The 20,014-nt window shown below is 38.2% G+C and overlaps 2 long non-coding RNA genes across 3 annotated transcripts in view; one reads left to right on the top strand and one right to left on the bottom strand.

Moving 5' to 3' along the window:
* Positions 1–1,918: 1,918 nt before the first annotated feature.
* Positions 1,919–19,787, bottom strand: LOC146404169 (uncharacterized). The gene is made up of 2 exons (XR_014844365.1): positions 19,496–19,787; positions 1,919–4,381 (listed from the first exon to the last, which is right to left on the bottom strand). It is a non-coding gene; the product is annotated as an uncharacterized LOC146404169 (long non-coding RNA).
* Positions 19,788–19,811: 24 nt separating this feature from the next.
* The window catches only part of LOC110260334 (uncharacterized), a 146,977-nt gene continuing 146,774 nt past the window's right edge, over positions 19,812–20,014 (top strand). For both annotated transcript variants that reach the window (XR_014844363.1, XR_014844364.1), the window contains exon 1: positions 19,812–19,956. This is a non-coding gene — a long non-coding RNA (uncharacterized LOC110260334). The remainder of the gene's footprint in view (positions 19,957–20,014) is intronic.

The raw sequence follows: 20,014 nt of genomic DNA on the forward strand, positions 1-20,014 counted from the left end.
ATCTGAACTCCAGCTATGGGGAGTGATTCCCCACCCCTTGCAAAATTTGTCCTTACTGAGGAAGTTTCCCTTAGCCCTAGGTACTGTTCAGCATTCCTTGTATATCATATAGTTACTCTTTTCTTGTGGCCTAATATTTCTTTATACCAAACCAAAGCAGTAGACAGAAACCCACCAGGAATTACACCTCATTTTGTTAGACCAGTTTTTTTTTTTTCCTGATAAATTGACACTTTTACCATTATGAAAAACTCCTATTTATCTCTAGTAATACTATTTGTCTTTAAGTTCATTTTGTATAATATTAATGTAGCCAGGCCATATTTCTTATGTGTATAAAATGCATGCTACGGCTTCCACTGTATTGTTTTCAAATGCATCATGCTTAAACTGTCTTACTTATAAAGAGAATATATTTGGTTTACTTACTAATGCAATTTTATCAATATGGTTAGTTTTAGTCCAACATACTGTGATTTGTTTTCTATTTATGACATTTATTGGTTGTTACAGTTATTCTTTTTCTCTCCTTTTCAATCTCCCAAGGATTGGGTATTTTTCAGTTTAGCCACTCCTCTACTGGTTTGTTAACTATACCTGTTTTATTTTTTAAGTGATTATTTTATTTTTTAAGTGATTTCTCTAGGGTTTTGACTCTATTAGAATTTACTATCAGTTGATATTGTATCACTTCATAGTGTCACATAATGTAGGACACTTACAATAGTATTCTATAATTATTCTTCTCTTGTTACTTTTGCTTTTCTTATTATATATTTTACTTCTAAACACGCTGTAGGAGTTCCCGTCATGGCGCAGTGGTTAACAAATCCGACTAGGAACCATGAGGTTGCGGGCTTGGTCCCTGGCCTTGCTCAGTGAGTTAAGGATCTGGCGTTGCCATGAGCTGTGGTGTAGGTCGCAGACGTGGCTCGGATCCCGCGTTGCTGTGGCTCTGGCATAGGGCGGTGGCTACAGCTCCGATTCGACCCCTAGCCTGGGAACCTCCATATGCCGCGGGAGCGGCCCAAAGAAATAGCAAAAAGACAAAAAAATAAAAAAATAAAATAAACACGCTATAAATCCCACTGTACACTGCTTTTATTTGTGCTTTCATGGGACCGTGCTCTTTTGAGAAATTAGTAATGGAAAATATGTCTCCTGTCTTTACCTATATATTTGTCATGCTCAATAGTCTCTGTAGATCTGAATTTCCAATGTGGCATTATTTTTCTTCACTTTGAGAAACTTCCATTAAAATTCTAGTAGTGCAGGTCTCCTAGAAATGAAATCTCTCCACTCTCTCACCAAAAATGTCTTTTTATGTCCAAATTTTGAGAAATATTTTCACTGGAATTTATATTCTGGGTTGACTCTTTTTCCCAGTACTTTTTTAAAAATTTTATTGGAGTATATTTATTGGACTTACAATGTTTTAGTTTCAGGTGTAGAGCAAAGTTAATCAGTTATACATATACATATAGCCATTCTTTTTCCAGACTCTTTCCTCATATATGCTATTATAGAATATTCTGGCTTCTAGCATTTTTGATGAGAACTTACATTAGGTCTTTTTTCCTTCTGTTATACATGTCTTCCTCTCTGATTGTTTTAAAGATCTTCTCTTTATCAATGATTTTCAGCAATTTTATTACGTGTGTCTGTCTGTATGTCTGTTTATACCACTTGGGGTCCACTGAGTATCTTAAATCTGTGAATTTATACTTTTAACAAATTTGGAAAATATTTTATAATTAATTTTTTTAAATATTCTTTTCCTATGTTCACCTATCCTCTCCTTCTGGTCCTATAATTACAGATATATTGAAACTTTTCATTATTTCCCACAAATCACTAAAGTCTGTTTATTTTCATTTCCCACTGTTCATTATTTCTACTTGACAGCCTTTTCTTTCCCTGTGCACTTTGTCTAGTTCTAATGCTACGTTTTCAAATTCACTAATATTTTCTTCTGTAGTATCTAATGTGTTAACCCATCAGGCAAATTTTTCACTTCAGATATTGTATTTTATGGTTCTAAAATTTCCATTTGGTTCCTTTTGTTAGTCTCCATTTTTGAGATTCCTATTTATGATCAAAATTTCCCCTTAAACTCATGAGTATATTTATAGTAGATGATTAATTTTTATGTGTAAATTCTATTAATTCTTTTTTTAAAAATTTCTCTTCTAAAGAGTGCTAGTTTCAACTCTATTTTTAGGATTCTAAGAAATGGCTACATCAGATAGGGATAGCTCATCTCCAAAAGATATGGGTCAAATTCTCTACCAAATTTCCTGGGGTGGATGGCATTCACATCTCCTGTTTTTTCTGGGGAATGGTATAAAAGCTTAGGTTACCAGCAAAGCCCTGATGCTCTTTCAGAAAGCTCCTCAGACCTACACTTTGTTCCATGATAATGAACTATAGAAACAACCTTTAGTATTAATATCCACCACCACACCTGATAAGAAAAGGTATTCATTCTTCAAGTACTTAAAAATTAGATCTGAATCCCCTCTATGGTCTTAAAAGATGGGTATCATTATCTTTATTTCTTAGAAAATTATCTCAGACTCACAGAAGTTCTAAATAGGTGTGTCTTTCTCCAAATACCATGTATTTGGTATTATTGCCTCTTGTCTCTGGATAGCTTGTCTACGAATGTTCACTAAAGACCCACTCACTATATGGTCCTGATGTAATGCACAACCAGTATGCCACTCAATTGTTACATACATTTTCCTGATCCTGTTTATGGTAATAATTTCTCCCTTCAATCACCCTTTCTTATTTATTCAGAAAATATACTGAAAGAGGGCTCGATTCATCAGACTCTTGACTTCTACATGGCACCCTTAAACTCAGAAATTAACTCCCTGAAAGCTTTATAAACCTAGAAATAAATGCAGATATCAAGATACCACCTATAATTTAGGAGAATAAATGCTATCCAAGATATATTTGGTCTCTGATGTCAACAACACTTTTCATACATTTCTACACAGCCAAGTAGCCACTTTAATCTAGACCAGTTATCACATGGTTTTTCTTAATGGAAAAAGAGAGGAAGTTGAGTTTCTTAACCCATGAAATGCCTATTTATCTGGAAATATTTCTGCAGAGAAGGGTACTTCTCACCCAAGGCCTTCCAGAGGTTTAGGTTCTTGCTTCATCTTAATCACACATACATGTACCTGATTCAGTCTGATTAGATAAAGCTCAAGTGGCTACTATCCAGAGTTCCAACTTTCCCAGAAAGGCTGTAGAAAGTGTACATTTGAAACCATGCTCTTCTCAGTCATGAAAAATTTCCCCCACAATTGAAATATTTTTAAGAAATCCTCACAGTTGATACCTCAACCAAGACTGGAATGTTTTAGGCCACAGCCATTCTGTAGGGTTAGCTCTTGCTTTGCAATGAGGTTCAGCTATTAGCTATTCAATGAGTGCCTAACTTGTACATTCTCACTAAAGATTAATTTGGCTGCCTTACAACATCTGTGTTCTGCTGACTCCTATCTGTTCCCCAGGCTGCAAGGCCAAGCTCATCCATCATCACAGACAAGCACTTGGAAGCCACCCCTTGCTGTTGCTTCTACATATCAAAGAGTGAGTCAATTTAAGCAGGGAGATTCCTGGAGTGGCCTGTTCCAGGGGCTTCCTCTTCTCAAAAGCCCTTCCCAGGTCTCCCTACTTGCCTTTTGGGGCTGAATACTGTGAAGGCATGAACACAGCTGAGTCCTTGAGAGCACAGCAAATGGAGCATGCTGAAAGGTGGCTTTACAGAAGCATTACAGCCACCAAGAATCTGGAGACATTTCTGCCACAGCTCCCTAACCAAAATAGAAATTGCTGAAATTTAACCTGAGAACTGTTGTTGAAAACAAGTGCAAGTATTTTAGTTAATGGAAGCCATTCCAAGGGGTTTCAAGAACCTGGTGTCCTGTGTTTCTGCCCTAAAGCTCTTGTTGCTTGCTGACAGAGTGCTGCAGGTGAACACAGAAATATTCCAAGTGTGCAGTTAAGAGATTTTCCTGAAGAGCTGAGAGAAATCCATAAGCACTGGCACTCTTCAGAGGCAGAGATCCACACACACTGGGCACCTAGATCACAAAAGGGCTCTCTGCACTGGCAGAGATGGCTGCCTTGTTTACAACTTGCTTGTGATGCCCAGATTCCCACAGGCAGAACCCTGACCTGCTACCAACTACACACATCACAGACAGGACCGTTGCCTCAGGTATAGGTGGCTATGAAATGCATTCACATGCATAACTCACAGACCAAGTGAAGATATGGAGCTGAAGATGATACAAGTAGCTTGGAGATGTAGGAAATTTCCTGATAACTGAAGTTCTCAAGCCTCTGCTGGTAAACCCTAGGATAAGAAAGCATACAGAGGATTTAAGTATCACATGAGCTGCTTTTCAAAAGACTGTCTTTGAGGACTCTTCCAACCCCTATCCTATGAATTCTCCAATCAATAGCACATACTGTCAAACCAAAAGCAGCCCTTAATGCCAAAAACAGAGTTAACCCACACACAATCTACCCAGGGAAGCGCCCACATATAAATAGCTCTCCAGAACTACTGTAAATAACTGTTTCCCATAAAGTCACAGAGTAAGAAAAATATACGCAAAATGAAGATGCACAGGAATGATTCCCAGTTAAAGGAAGAGGAGAATTCCACTGAAGGAGCAAACAATGATAGAGTATGCTTCAGTCTAACAGACACAGAATTCAAAAAGGAGATAATGAAAATACTTAAGGAGTTAAGAATGATTATCAATGGTAAGGCAGATTATTATAAAAAGAAACTAGAAACTATAAGGAGGAACCAAGAAAAATTAGAAAATTCATTTTCCAAGATGAAAGCTCAGCTAAAGGTAATGAATAGCAGAATGAATAATGCAGAAGAATGAATAAGTGACTTGGAAGATAGGATAATGGAAATTACTCAATCAGTACAGCATACAGAAAGCTGAATGAAAAAAAAATGAAAGCAATATGAGATCTATGGGATAATATAAAGCATGCCTATCTACATAGAGATCTCAGAAGGAGAAAAGGGGACTGAAAATTCATTTAAAGAAATTAGGGCTGAAAATTTCCCCCTAAAATAAACAAATAAATAAATAAATATTACACACACACACACACACACACACACACACATTTTTTTTTGGTCTTTTTTAGGGCTGTACCCATGGCATATGGAGGTTCCCAGGCTGGGAGTCAAATTGGAGCTGTAGCTGCTGGCTTATGCCACAGCCACAGCTGAAGCACAGGATCCGAGCTGGGTCTATGACCTACACCACAGCTCACAGCAATGCTGGATCCTTGACCCACTAGAAGGCCAAGGATTGAACTTGTGTCCTCATGGATGCTAGTCAGATTCATTTCTGCTGAGCCACAATGGGAACCCCTCAAAATATATTAAAAGTGGCAAGATACATTAAAAGTTCTAAAAGGGAAAAATTTGCAACCTAGAATACTCTACCCAGCAAAATTATCATTTAAAATAGGAGAAATAAAGAATTTTTCAGACAAGCCAAAACTAAAAGAATACAGCAATACTAAACCTATCCTAAAAGAAATATTGAAAGGCCACCTCTAAATAAGAATTAAAGGATACAGAATGGAGGAAATCACAATTGGAAAGTTATCAGTTAAATATATAGCATACAGCTAGTATACAGATCAAAAAGAAAAAAGAAAAAACTATTTGTGAAAGAAATGATAAACACAACAAAGGACAGCAAAAGGATAAACATTAGATGTAAAAAAGGACATCAAAATAAAAATTTGTAGGGAAGGAGAGTAAGAAAATCTAGAACTTTTTTAAGAATGTGTTTGAGCCTATATGACTATCTGTCTAAAGCAAGCAGATACATGAAGGGGTTAACACAGTCAAAAAACAGGGCAACAAAAAACCAAAATCAAACAATACATTTACAAAAACCAAAAATAAGAGGATATAAGGACAAAATAAAAGGAAATCATCAAACCACAAAAATAAAAAGAAAGGAACAAAGAAACATAGAATCAGTTGGAAAACAAGGTTTAAAATGGCAATACTTATGCACTTATAATTACATTAAATATCAATGGACTGAATGCTCCAATCAAAAGACATAAAGTGGCAGAATGGATGAATGGATAAAAAAACAAGAGCCTACAATGTGTTGACTACAAGTGGCCCACCTTAGGGCAAAGGACACATACAGACTGAAAGTGAGGGGATAGAAAAGATATTTTAGGCATGGAAACAAGAAAGTGGGAGTCACAATATTCATATTAGACAAAATAGACTTTAAAACAAAGGCCTTAAAGAAATATAAAAAAGAGACTATTTAATGATAAAAGGATCAATTCAAGAGGATAGTACCCTCGTCAACATATATGCCCCTAATATAGAAGCACACAAATACATAAAACAAATACTAATAGACATAAGAGAAACTGATGGGAATATGAAAATAATAGGAGAATTTAACACCCCCTCACATCAGTGGACAGATCTTCTAGACAGAAAATCAACAAACAGCGATCCCAAATGGCACAACAGAAAGTTAGACTTAGTTGATATTTTCAGGATATTACATCCAAAAAATCAGAACATACATTCTTTACAAGTGCACATGGAACATGCTCTAGGACTGACCACATACTGGGGCACAAAACTAACCTCAACAAGTTTAAGAGTATAGACATTATTTCAAGCATCTTCTCTGATCACAGTAGGATGAAACTAAAAATCAACCACAGGAAAAGAAATGAGAAAAAACCACCTATATGGAGACCAAACAACATGCTACTAAAAAAACAATGGGTCAATCAAAAAAGAAATTAAAAATACCTTCAGATAAATGACACTGAAAACACAACACACAATATTTACTGTATGTTGCAAAAGCAATTCCTAGAGGAAAGTTCATAGTGATACAGGCTTTCCTCAAAAAACAAGAAAAAAAGTCAAAAACAAAAAAACCAACCTAACCTACCACCTAAAAGAATTAGAAAAATAAGAACAAACAAAAAAAAACCCCATAAATATCAGAGAAGAAGTAAAATAGAAATTAAAAAACAACAGAAAAAAGTCAGTAAAACCAAGAGCTGGTTCTTTGAAAGGATAAAGAAAATTGACAAGCCTCTTGTCAGACTCACCAAGAATAGAGAACCCAAATAAACAAAATAAGAAATGAAAAAGGAGAAATTTCAACTGATACTGCAAAAATACAAAAAACCATAAGAGAATACTATGAACAATCATAAGCCAACAAATTTGACAACCTAGAAGAAATAGACAACTTTCTAGAAACATACAGCCCACCAAAACTGAATCAAGAAGAAATAGATACTTTGAACAGACAAAGCACTAGGAATGAAATCAAATATATAATAATAATAATAATAGTAATAATAAACTTTCTACAAACAAAAGTCCAAGACTAGATGGCTTCACAGGCAAATTCTACCAAACATACAAAGAAGAACTTATACCCATCCTTCTTAAACTCTTGCAAAAGAGTGAAGAGAAAGGAATATTCCCAAGGACATTCTACAAAGCCACCATCACCCTAACACAAAAACCAAAGATACCACCAAAAAGAAAATTACAGGCCAATATCTTTGAAGAATATAAAGGCAAAAATTCTCAGCAAAACTTCAGCAAACTGAGTCCAACAACACATGCAAAAGATCATACACCTCGACCAAATGGGATTCATCCCAAGTTCACAAGGATGGTTCAACATATGCAAATCAATCAATGCAATACACCACATTAACAAAAGTCAAAAACCATGTGATCATCTTAATGGATAAAGAAAAAGCATTTGACAAAATTCAGCATCTGTTCATGATAAAACCTCTTACCAAAGTGGGTATAGAGGGAACAACATAATAAAAGCCATTATGTCAAACACACAGCCAACATAATACTCAAAAGAGAAAACATGCAAGCATTTCTGCTAAAATCTGGAACAAGACAAGGATGCCCACTCTCACCGTTTTTATTCAACATATTATTCAAAGTTCTGGCCAGAGCAGTCAGACAAGAAAAAGAAATAAATGGTATCTACATTTCAAAGGAAGAGGTAAAACTGTCATTATATGCAGATGACATGATACTATATATAAACAACCCTAAAGACTCCACACAAAAACTACCTGATCTGATAAATGAATTCATCAAAATAGCAGGAAAAGATTTACATTCAGAAATTGGTTGCACTTACATATGCTAACAATGAAATACCAGAAAAGGAATGTTAAAAAAAATACCTTTTAAAATCACACCAAAAATAATACCTACAAATAAACCTGACTAAGGAGGTGAAAGACTTATATGTGGAGAACTATAAAACATTAACAAAGGAAATTACAGAAGATTCAAAGATATCCCATGCTCCTGGATTGGAAGAATTAATATTGTTAAATGGCCATACTACCCATAGCAATATACAGATTTAATGCAATCCCTATCAAATTATCCATGACATCTTTCACAGAAATAGAACAAATAATCCAAAAATCTACATGGAACTATAAAAGACCCAGAATTGCCAAAGCAATCTTAAGTAAAAAAAAAAAAAAAAAAAAAAAAGCAGGAGGCATAACTCTCCCAGACATCAGACAATACTACAAAGCTACAGTAATCAAAACAGTGTGGTACTGGTACAAAAATAGACATATATATCAATGGAATAGAATGGAGAACCCAGAAATAGTAGTTCCCATCACAGCTCAGCAGCAATGAACCTGACTAATAATATCCATGAGGATGCGGGTTTGATCCCTGGCCTTGCTCAGTGGGTTAAGGATCCGGCATTGCCATGAGCTGTGGTGTAGGTTGCAGACACGGGTTGGATCTGGTGTTGCTATGGCTGTGGTGCAGGCCAGTGGCTACAGCTCCAATTTAACCCCTAGCCTGGGAACTTCCATATGCTGTGGGTGTGGACCTAAAAAGGCAAAAAAAAAAAAAAAAAATAGAGAACTCAGAAATAAAACCCAGACACCTACAGTCAATTAATCTTCAACAAAGGAGGCAAGAATATAAAATTGGAAAACAATAGTTTCTTCGGTTAAGTGGTGCTGGGAAAATTGGACAGCTGCATGTAAAATGGCTTAAAGACTTAAACATAAGCCATGACACTAAAAAACTCCTAGAAGAGAATATAGGCAAAACATTCTCTGACATAAACTGTACTGATGTATTCTTAGGTCAGTCTCCCAAGGCAATAGAAATAAAAAACATAAATAAACAAATGGGACCTAATCAAACCTACCAGCTTTTGCATAGCAAAGGAAACTATAAAGAAAATGAAAAGACAACATACAGAATGGGAAAAATAGTTGCAAATAATGCAACCCCAAGGACTTAATCTCCAAAACATACAAACAACCATACAACTTAACAACAACAAAACAACCCAATTGAAAAATGGGCAGAAGACCTAAATAGACATTTCTCCAAAGAAGACATAGGAATAGCTGGTAGGGACATGCAAAGATGTCCAACACTGCTAATTATAAGAGAAATGCAAATCAAAAGTACAATGAGGGAGTTCCCATTGTGGATCAGCAGGTTAAGAACATGACACAGTGCCTGTGAGGATGTGGGTTTGAACACTGGCCTCATTCAGTGGATTAAGGATCCAGCATTGCTGTAAACTGTGGCATAGGTTCCAAATGCAGCTCAAATCCAGTGTTGCTGTGGCTGTGGCACAGGCCTGCAGGTACAGCTCTGATTCGACCCCTAGCCCAGGAACTTCTATATGCCACAACTGCAGCCATTAAATAAATAAATAAATAAAACTACAATGAGATACTACGTCACTGCACACGGTCAGAATGGCTATCATTAATAAGTCTAGAAATAACAAACGCTGTAAAGGGGGTGGAGAAAAGTGAACCAACCTACACTGTTGCTAGGAATATAAATTGGTACAACCACTATGGAAAACAGTATGGAGGCTCCTTAAAAAACTAAAAATAGAATTGTTATATGATCCAACAGTCCCATTCCTGGGCATATATCCAGATAAAACTATGATTCAAAAATATATGTGCACTCCTGTGTTCATAGTAGCACTATTCATAATAGCTAAGACATGAAAAAACCTAAATGTCCATCAACAAATTAATGGATGAAGAAGATGTTCTCTGTGTGTGTGTGTGTGTGTGTGTGTGTGTGTGTGTGTGTAACAGAATACTACTCAGCCATGAAAAAGAATGAAATAATGCTATTTGCAGCAACATGGATACAACTAGACTAAGTGAAGTAAGTCAGAAAAGACAGATAAACACCATATGATATCACTTATATGTGGAATCTAAAATATGGCACAAACATGGAGAATAGACTTCTGGTTGCTAAGGGGGAGGGGAAAAGGAGTGGGATGGACTGGGAGTTTGGGGTTAGTAGATGCAAACTGTTACATTTAGAATGGATAAACAATAAGGTCCTATAGTATAGAACAGGGAACTATATCCAATCTCCTGGGATAGACCATTATGGAAAAGAATATTAAAAAAGAATGTATATATACGTATGACTAAATCACTTTGCTGTAAGGCAGAAATTGGTGTAAAATTGTAAATCAATTATGCTTATATAAAGAAGAAAATATTAAAAATAATTAATTTTAAAAAGAATACACACAAATATATGACTGAGCACACACACACCACACACACACACAAATGACTGAGTCAAACTTTGCTGTACCGCAGAAATTGGCACAACATTGTAAATGAACCATACTTTAATTTTTTTAAAAAAGTACACACCAAGTAAATATATACACATACACTTCCTACAAATGTATGCATCAAACCATTTACAAGTATATATCATACCTATGCTCAGTCTTCTTGCCTCAATTAAATAGAGCTTATACACAAGCACAGAAGCCATTTGTTCGCTTTTGCAAAAATGAACTTGTTTGCGTACAAAGGTGTGCATGTAGACTGGCCAGGATGACTAAAGGGCCTGGAGAGCCTTCATGTGACAGTCTGAGTGATTTGATAATTCCTAAAAGTAAAAAGTCATTTTCACAATTCTTTTCCTTCTTCAGTTTGTTGAACTGAGTAAATGAAGAGGGTCTTTCAAGTAAAACAACTAAATGTAGATGAAGACTATGTAAGAAGGTTGTCTAAGTGCAGGGCATAAAAGAGCATGCTTTCTTCTTAGAAATATCACTGTATTTGTGAAAACAAAAGAGGAAGAAGAGGAGGCCAAGAGCAGTAAAGCCTTTCCCTGATGGCAACTGTCTTTCACACAAGATAAAGGGTTTTGAGTTGCTTTATGGATACACGCCCTGCCCCAGTCTGTCCTCTAGTGCATCTGCTAGGCACCAAGTGATTTAACGGCCAGGCCACTCATTTTATTCACTGCCTCTTAAACTCTTTAAGTGGACATCAGGACCTTTGCACCAGCATGGATCAATGAGGGCACATTCACTCCTCTCCTACATCAGATGGGGAAGAAAAGAAAGCAGGAGAAAGTTATGGCGGGAAGTGGAAAGCAAAGCAAATAGGTAACACAGTGAACAAAACTGAATTTTTTCTAGTATGACCTTATTGGGAGAGCTAAGGAAGGCAACAGGATGTCCCTCTTACCCCAGAAAACTCTGGGGAAAACTAAATAAGACAGAGTTAATGGGGTAGACACCCTTGCAGACTATGCTACAACTTCAAACCTGATTACGAATCATTATGTCAACTGTCCCAGAGTTTTGCTTATTTTCTACTTTAAAATGTGTGTCAGGAAGGGGCTTATGTGCATATCAAATAACCCTTACCCATTTTCACCTGGTAAGCATGTTTTATAAAACTCAGTTATATGAACTATTTTTAATGTTCATCATTTAACTTTTAAAGTGGCTTTTTAAAACCCTGGTTAATATATTATACTGAATGAGCTTAAATGCAATTAAAATGAGAACACCGGTATAATAAATTACTTAAAAGTCTCAATACCAGAATTTGCTAATTATACATATACTGGCCAAATCTCGTAATTAGGTCTGATTAACAAACAGCTTCATCCATTGTCCCCAGAAGCCTTAAACAATTATATCAAACTGTGATTAATGATGAATATAATCTAGTATCCACCATTCATTCTGTCAGGCACTTTTCAATTATCTCTAATTCTTACAACAACACTACAAATTGTTATTGCTCATTTTACAGAGAAAGGTCCTGAAACATAGCAATGTAAATTTCCTTGACCAAAGACATAGCTTGTAAACCTTCTGTATTATTCCCAACATCCCCTACTAAAATTTTCTGAATACAAGCATCATCTAAACAGGATTTGTGTACAAGCACCACTGGGTAGAGATGGTGACCTAACATACAGTACAAGCTCTGACCTCACCACCCTTGGATAAGCCAAGGATCCTTCAGCTGCACCATTTTGGCTCAGCAGAAATGTAGAGAAGGAGCTGGCAACACTTTGGCGGCTGTGACTTTTACCAAAGCACCAACAATATAGAAACGCTCTGTGTACTCTTTCTCCTTAACTTACATGCGCAAGGGCTGGAGAAGAAGCTAATGAAGTTCTAAAAGGATTTGTAGGACACTGACAATCTTACAGATTCTTAACAAATTCTCCTAAAGCAAGGAAGACCATAGGCTACCAGCTCTCCAACCTCCAGAGAGATACTAAAGCCGTATTATTATGAAAGCTCATGGGCACACCTGTCATGTAGAATGTGATTTGAGATTCAAGTTGATCTAAATGCTTGCTTATTTAAGACTTACTTAAAGTATGGTCTGTGAACCAGCAGCCTCAGCCTCATCTAGGAACTCAGTAGAAATGCAGAATCTTAGGTCCTATCCCAGAACCACTGAACCAGAATCTGTATATTAACATCTTCAGTTTATTTACATGTACATTAATTTCGAGAAGCATTACTCTAAGAAAGGAAGTCCTACATAAAGAGTCAAAAATGCTGAATTCAGAACTAAACAGGTTATCTGCCAGGGAAGTGCAGCTGAAATGATTTTTATAATGTATAGGTACAGGAACTGCTGGAAGAGCAAAACAACATTTTTAGGAAATTTTAATCCTAAAGAGTGTCCTGATTCACATTTTCTAAGAATCAACACATACTTAAATGATTCAGGCATCAAAAGCTCTCAATTTTATAGCATAGATATAGTCTCAAAATGACCTGTAGCATATGCATGGAAGGGCAGTAAGTCTTGCTTCATTGGTCTCATGTCTGACTTACAATTTCCTGATTTTCTGGTGATTTAAATTTCATTAGAAATGTTATAGTTAGAATATATAAGGGTTTTTGCATGACTTTTTCTCAAGGAATATAAATTTACCTTTAGAAGTCTTAGAATTTAACCAACACCAAGAACCCAGGTTTTATGGATTAAATAAGGTGATATGATAGCCTTAAAGCTACAAGGTGAACCTCAAGGAGGTAAAAGAGTGAGTTTTTTCACAAAATCTACCTGCTGGTGAGTATAAATAGCCACCAGAAACATTAAGGCCAGTCCAGCCATAGCACTAATCTAGGAATGACCATTTGGGGGACCCTTGGTGAGGCAACGTGAATACAATCGAACAGATGTAACTCTTCCATCCTCTAACAGCTTACCAACTACAGGAGATGAAATCACACAGCTAAATCTTTTGAGAAGAAATTGCATAGGCCAGTAAAAATCTTCACCATGTTATAAAAAGGCAAAAAATGACGTACAGGAGTTCCCATCGTGGCTCAGTGGTTGACGAATCTGACTAGGAACCATGAGGTGGCAGGTTCGATCCCTGGCCTTGCTCAGTGGGTTAAGGAACCAGCGCTGCCATGAGCTGTGGTGCAGGTTGAAGACGCAGCTCGGATCCCACATTGCTGTGGCTCTGGCTTAGGCTGGAGGCTACAGCTCTGATTAGACCCCTAGCCTGGGAACCTCCATGTGCCGTGGGAGCAGCCCTAGAAAAGGCAAAAAGACAAAAAAAAAAAAAAATGATGTACAGACAAGAGATAGGAAAAAAGGGAGAAGTGAGGAGAAGGAGGGAGAGGAAGAGAAAAGAAGGAGGGAGAGGAAAACAAAGGACTAAAGATCATGTGATTACTTTGAACTAGGTACTGGGGAAGGCCCCTTAATACATATCATCTCAAATAATTACAGATGATAAATTTGAGGCCTAGACTTTTAATTATTTTCCCAAGGTCAAATAGCTACTCGGTACTAGTATAGAATAGCCAGTAACTACTAGTATAGAATGTTAACCTAGATTTGCAACAGTACCTTGATGCAGTGATTCTAAATGTGTGCTGGTTACAGAATCACAGACACGGCACATTTTCAAACTGAAAAGAACCTCAGAGAACAGAGTATTGAAAATTTGAGAATCCTAGCGTTCAAGTGACTGGTGGAATTAAAATGACTGGCTGGTAAGGATTTGCCTGAGACCACACAGTAGGTAGACAGAAAGAGTCAGAGCTGTTTTTGAACATCTGACTATTCACAGCAGGAGGGTATTTTGCAAAGAACTTAACTGTTGAGCAATGTGGGTCACCACTCCCCTGGTCTGAGATTGTCTGCTCAGAAGTTCAAAAAACTGGTTTCCACATGACTGAAACAAACTTAGGATATGCAGGTGTCCAAAATTTAGCCATTCCTAAAACTTGTCCAGGGGGAATTGGCTTATCCAAAGTCAAATATAACTTCCCTGTTTTTAAGAAATAAGGCTTAAACTGCTTGTTAAAAAGGCTCATTGAAGTTCTTGGCCAAGACATAACTTTGTTTAAAAAAGTCTATTTTGATGGTGATGGTTTAAGTGTAATTGAATCAAAACCATATGGATTTTTGCATTCCCCCCTTTTAAACTACACATGAATTAGAAATTAAGTGTTCATTCTCCTCAAAGTAATTAATGATTCAATTGATTAAATATGATACTGGCCTTAAGTACCATGCTGAGCTCACACTGGCTTCATTTTGCAGGAATCAATATACTTGCTGAATCCCAGAGTCAGCTCACACACATTCCCGTTTTTGTCTCATGACAGTTTTCTTTTGTTTCCCCTAAATAAAACCTGGTCTCTGATAAGTAGCATGGGCAACCTGTTCATAGCACAAGGCCTCTGCTCAAATTCCTTTCGTTTAGGAGGACCCCAAGAGTGGGGGAAGAAGCATAGACTTTTCCGTTCCAACTCCTGATTGGGTTGGATTCTGGGATGGAGGCAGAAAGGTGGGCTCTGGAAAGCTCTGGGGAGGTAGGCACAGTCTAACTAAAGTACCCCTCCACTCTTTATCATTCTCAGGGCCACCAGTCCCTTGAAACTATTTTCCTCAGCCAACTTGGCTTCATGTTTCTCCATCACCTCCCAGCCAACCTAGCTCAGAATCTTCACACTTGGCTTTTGTACCTAGCTGATCTCAGAGAAATGAAAGTGAGCGCTCCCCGTTTAGTGCCATTATTTTACATTTTGATCACTCCTTTTGATAAGGGCATTAAACATTTGCTGAACTTCTACCTCTTTCCCTGACTCCATACAAAGCATTTTACTCACAACTACCCTTAAAGGTAAAGTAGGTATTATTAACATCATTGAATAGGGGAGGAAATTAAGATTTGAAGAAGTGGAGTCAGGTGTTCAAAGCCACACAGCTGGGAAGTGGAAGAGCTGAGGTTGAGACCCAGTTGGAAATGATTCCAAAGCCTGCTGCCTTTGGACCACACCACCACCCTCTTCCTTTTAGGCATTGTTACAGATCCTCATCTGGCCTAAATGGCCATTAGCTCAAGCCCTTCTTCACTGTCCTTGGTTTATTTTAGAAGTACGAAGGTCAACAAAGGGATGCGCTGGGGTCACCCCTGCAGGTGTAGGACAACAATCATTAATTCTCACAGAATACCCTACCTAAACCTCATCCAAAGAATCAAGAAGTTAATAAGAGTTCCCCAGTGCCTCAGTGGGCTAAGGATCCAGCACTGTCACTACTGTGGCTCAGATCACTGCTGTGGCACAGGCCCTATCTCTGGCCAGGGAACTTCCACATGCCTTGAATGTGGGCCCCCCCCCCAAAAAAAAAGAAAAGAAAAGAAAAAAAAAAAGAATCAAGAAGCTGTGGAAACCATCCTCTTTTGGCACCTTCTCCAGCTTGTACAATTCTAAGATACTTCTCTGCAAAATTTACAATTTTTAAAGAAAAACACTGAAGACTTATGCATGCATTACTTTTAAAAATTGTTCATTTGTAAAGCCTTATTGAGAGAATCACTGCATGTTGAAATTTAATATAATGATAGAATCCTATATATGCTTATAAGCATGTTTCAAAATTCACAATATTTCACAGATACACCAGTACACTGGTCTACTACTTAAATGCACATGTACACCTTATTCTATTAAGCTACTTCACACAGGAAAACCACACATTTTCATACAGCTCACTCCCACATAAACAAACACACCCACATAAACACATGGAAACAATATGCATACAAAGAGATTTGCAAATACACTCACAAATAAAACTGTTAAAAAAAATGGAAAACTCACATGATCACATTTCTCTCTCCTTTTCCTCCTCTCTTTCTCGCTCTTGCTCTTTCTCTGATACACACATGAATGCACACACACACACTCACACCCCAAAGCCTTTAAAACTGAATGAGAGAAACTCTTTCGATTGAAAATACACCATCTCATAGTCCTGAGGATCACTCCAGACACGTTACACGGCTCTATTTGTAATATCCATTCTTTCATAAGGAAACTTCATTTTAGACCTTTAAAAACCCTCCCCAAAGCCTCAAGCCTGCTATCTGCTCTCCAATGTGATGTTTATCAAAGGGGAAATCTTGCCTTTTTTTTTTTTTCTGCTGCTGCTTCTCTTCTTCCTCCTCCCCCTTTTTAGTGGTTACATTGGGCAATCAGAGAAAAGAAAATTCTAAGGGGATAGCTTTTACATTCACTCAGAAAACTTTTATGAAGTATTCTCCGTAAACTCTGATAAGAATAGGACATATAACTGAAGAATACTTCCAAACTTGAGAGAATACTGGGGGAAACAGATCCAGATACAATGATTCAGTATTATGTCAAGTTCACTTTAACAGAGTTGCAGTAAGAGAGGGACAGAGAGAGAGAGAAAGGCAGAATGGAAAGCAAAGAGAAGGTATGAGCTATGCCCGGGGGGAGGAAGAAGGATTTTTACAGGATAGATGGCATTACCAGAAGAGAGAAATTAGAACTTCCTAAGCAGAGTACAAAACATGGGAACAAGCACAGAGGCAGGGGGGATGCAGACCATGCCCAGACACAGCTTGTGTGGCTGGGGTTCTGAGGTGAGGGTTTCAAAGGGTGGCAAGGAGTGGAACTGGAATGGTGGGTAAAGAAAACTGCTACAGAGTTTAGACTTTTTAGTGCTGTATGCAGTGAACATCAATCCAGGGCCTTAAGGATGGTCATCTGATTGGCTTAGGAAATTCAGCTCTTTCTTCAGTAAGGAAGGTGGAAAGACCAAAGGTAAGGAGACCAGTTAGAGTACTGCCAAGTCACCAGAAAGAGAGGAAGACATGTACTATGGCAGTGGCCTATATGACCAAGTCAGAAACTCCAAAGTCTCCTCAAAACTCTTCCATCCCTCATTCTCCCACCACCCCTATTGTATTTATCACCAGTGTCTTAATGAGGCTGCCTAATAAAACCATCTTGGAATACACTGCTTATTTGACATCCTAGACTATTTTATTTTATTTATTTATTTTTGCCTTTTTGTTCCTTTTTTTAGGGCCGTGGCATATGGAGGTTCCCAGGCTAGGGGTCTAATTGGAGCTGTAGCCGCTGGCCTATGCCACAACCACGCCAGATCTGAGCTGCGTCTGCAACCCACACCACAGTTCATGGCAAGGCTGGATCCTTAACCCACTGAGCGAGACCAGGGATTGAACCAGCAACCTCATGGTTCCTAGTCAGATTTGTTTCCGCTACGCCATGACGGGAACTCCACATCCTAGACTATTTTAACTCTTCCTCTCATGCACCATTTTAGATGAATTTGGTCAGTTCTTTTCCATGTCTAAAATTATTGTATAGTATCCCTTTGCTTTAAAGTCCAAACCCATCAACAAGAAACACAAGACCCTAACTAGCTCTCTAGCCCCATTTCTAACTACTTCCTCTCTAATTATATCAGTCTCACTAATACCTCTGTATGTTAGATGTGCTATTTCTTTGACCTACAATGGCTAGTCTGACAAGTTCATCCTTTAAGACCGAAAACATGTATTTCCACTTCAGATTAGTTCGATTCAACAAAGATTTGAATATCCACGATAATCCAGGATTGCTACCAGATTAAAAAAAAAAAAAAAAGATACCTCCTCTCTGCCCCCCAGAGCACCCTGTGCTATTGAACTACTGCTCTCATCAGACTGTAACTGCTATTTTTTTGTTCATATCCCAGGACTCACATGGTCATCAGTAAAAAGCACAGGGTTTCATCAAGCCTTTTTGCGCTCAATACAAATTTAAGGAAAAGAGGAAGATTTCAGAGACACTTTTGAGGTACACTTCATAGGCCTTAGTGTCTAAATAGACGGGCTGACATAATGGGAAAAATAGATATTTCTATCTCTAAAGACTAAAGTTTGGTCTCTAGAGGAGAGTGAGAAGCTGTTTGCATTGAAAGGAAGCATATATTAAATTACTGTACATTTGAATTTGCATACTTGTGAGGTATACAGATGAAAATTTTCTCCTGGTTTGTCAATGCTTCAGAACTGTAGTCGAAGTTAAAAAAACTGCTTCCCAGAAAAACCAGGTAGAACAACAAGAAAATGAGGCTAAACATTTCTCTCCAGATCCAGAGAGTAAACATTTATTCTAGAAGGATGGGGACTGAACTTGTTACCTGTGCTATGTAGCCCAGGCCCCAGGTGCAGAAATTATTTTAAACCATGCAGAATAGTGTTTTATTAACAGGATACCACAAAGGCCAGCAATAAAACCAGACCCAACCTGCTCTAACTTAACCACAGGAACCACACACAAAACCTGGAGGCATCCAAATGGTGCCTTTCCTTCACTACCATGCTAAGACCTCCACCCAAAGCGGGAGGCTGGTACTCTGCTAGGCACAATTTGTACCCTGTGCAAGGCAGCCTGAGGGACTGCACATGCACCGCCTATTCCTGGCTCTTTTTCCAGGGTCTCCTAATGCACCTACATCTCACCCCTTAAAACCCATGAGCTTGAACTCCCCTTCTCCTTCTTTGGCCACTGAATAAACGCCTATCTTGCTGGTACTAAACTCCCCTTCTCCTTCTTTGGCCACTGAATAAACGCCTATCTTGCTGGTACTAAACTCAGTTTCGGTGATTGGCAGTGCAAACCTGAGGGTGAGCCCCTCAAGAATCCCTCCAGAGGGGACTCCGGTTCAGCCAGGGCCCCAAGAGGTGGACTTTGCATCTAATTCGGTAACAAACCTACCAGCTGGTACTCACCCGGCAGTCAGCGGTCGCTGTTTGAGAAGTTGCCCGTTTTGCAAGGTGATGGCCCACACTCCTAAACTCCATGAGGCCCTGATGGCCCCATAAATGGATTATTCAAACACTGTCTGTCTGAGAAAGCTCCCATTCACATCTCCGGATATCTTTAAGAGGCTGGCGTGCATACATGTGAGATGTTCAGACACGGTTTCCGATGCAAAGCCGCCCTGGGGCACCGCCCCCGGAGCTCCAGGTACCAAAGGCGGCGCCCTGGCGGCTGCCATCTTGGGAACTCCCGCCTTCCCATGAGTCTTAGGGTTCTGCGTGCGCGGAGGCTCCAGTGCGGAAACCGGAGGGGTCCTAATGACTAGAGGTAGGAGCTTGCACTTTTCAAGATTTCTAAATGCATAAAACGGAGTAGGTGACATGAAGAACTCAGAAAATGAAGAGACGTTAAATCTTTATCCTGACCTAAGGTAAGGCAAATCTTAACCTATTTTGATACCATTAAATTGTTAAGTGCATAAAATCGGG

This window comes from Sus scrofa, chromosome 4 (genome assembly GCF_054392235.1).
Source record: "Sus scrofa isolate SSC_HxYL_T2T_F1_AM1 chromosome 4, Sscrofa_HxYL_maternal_Yorkshire_Landrace_v2.0, whole genome shotgun sequence".
NCBI classification, from domain to species: Eukaryota; Metazoa; Chordata; class Mammalia; order Artiodactyla; family Suidae; genus Sus; species Sus scrofa.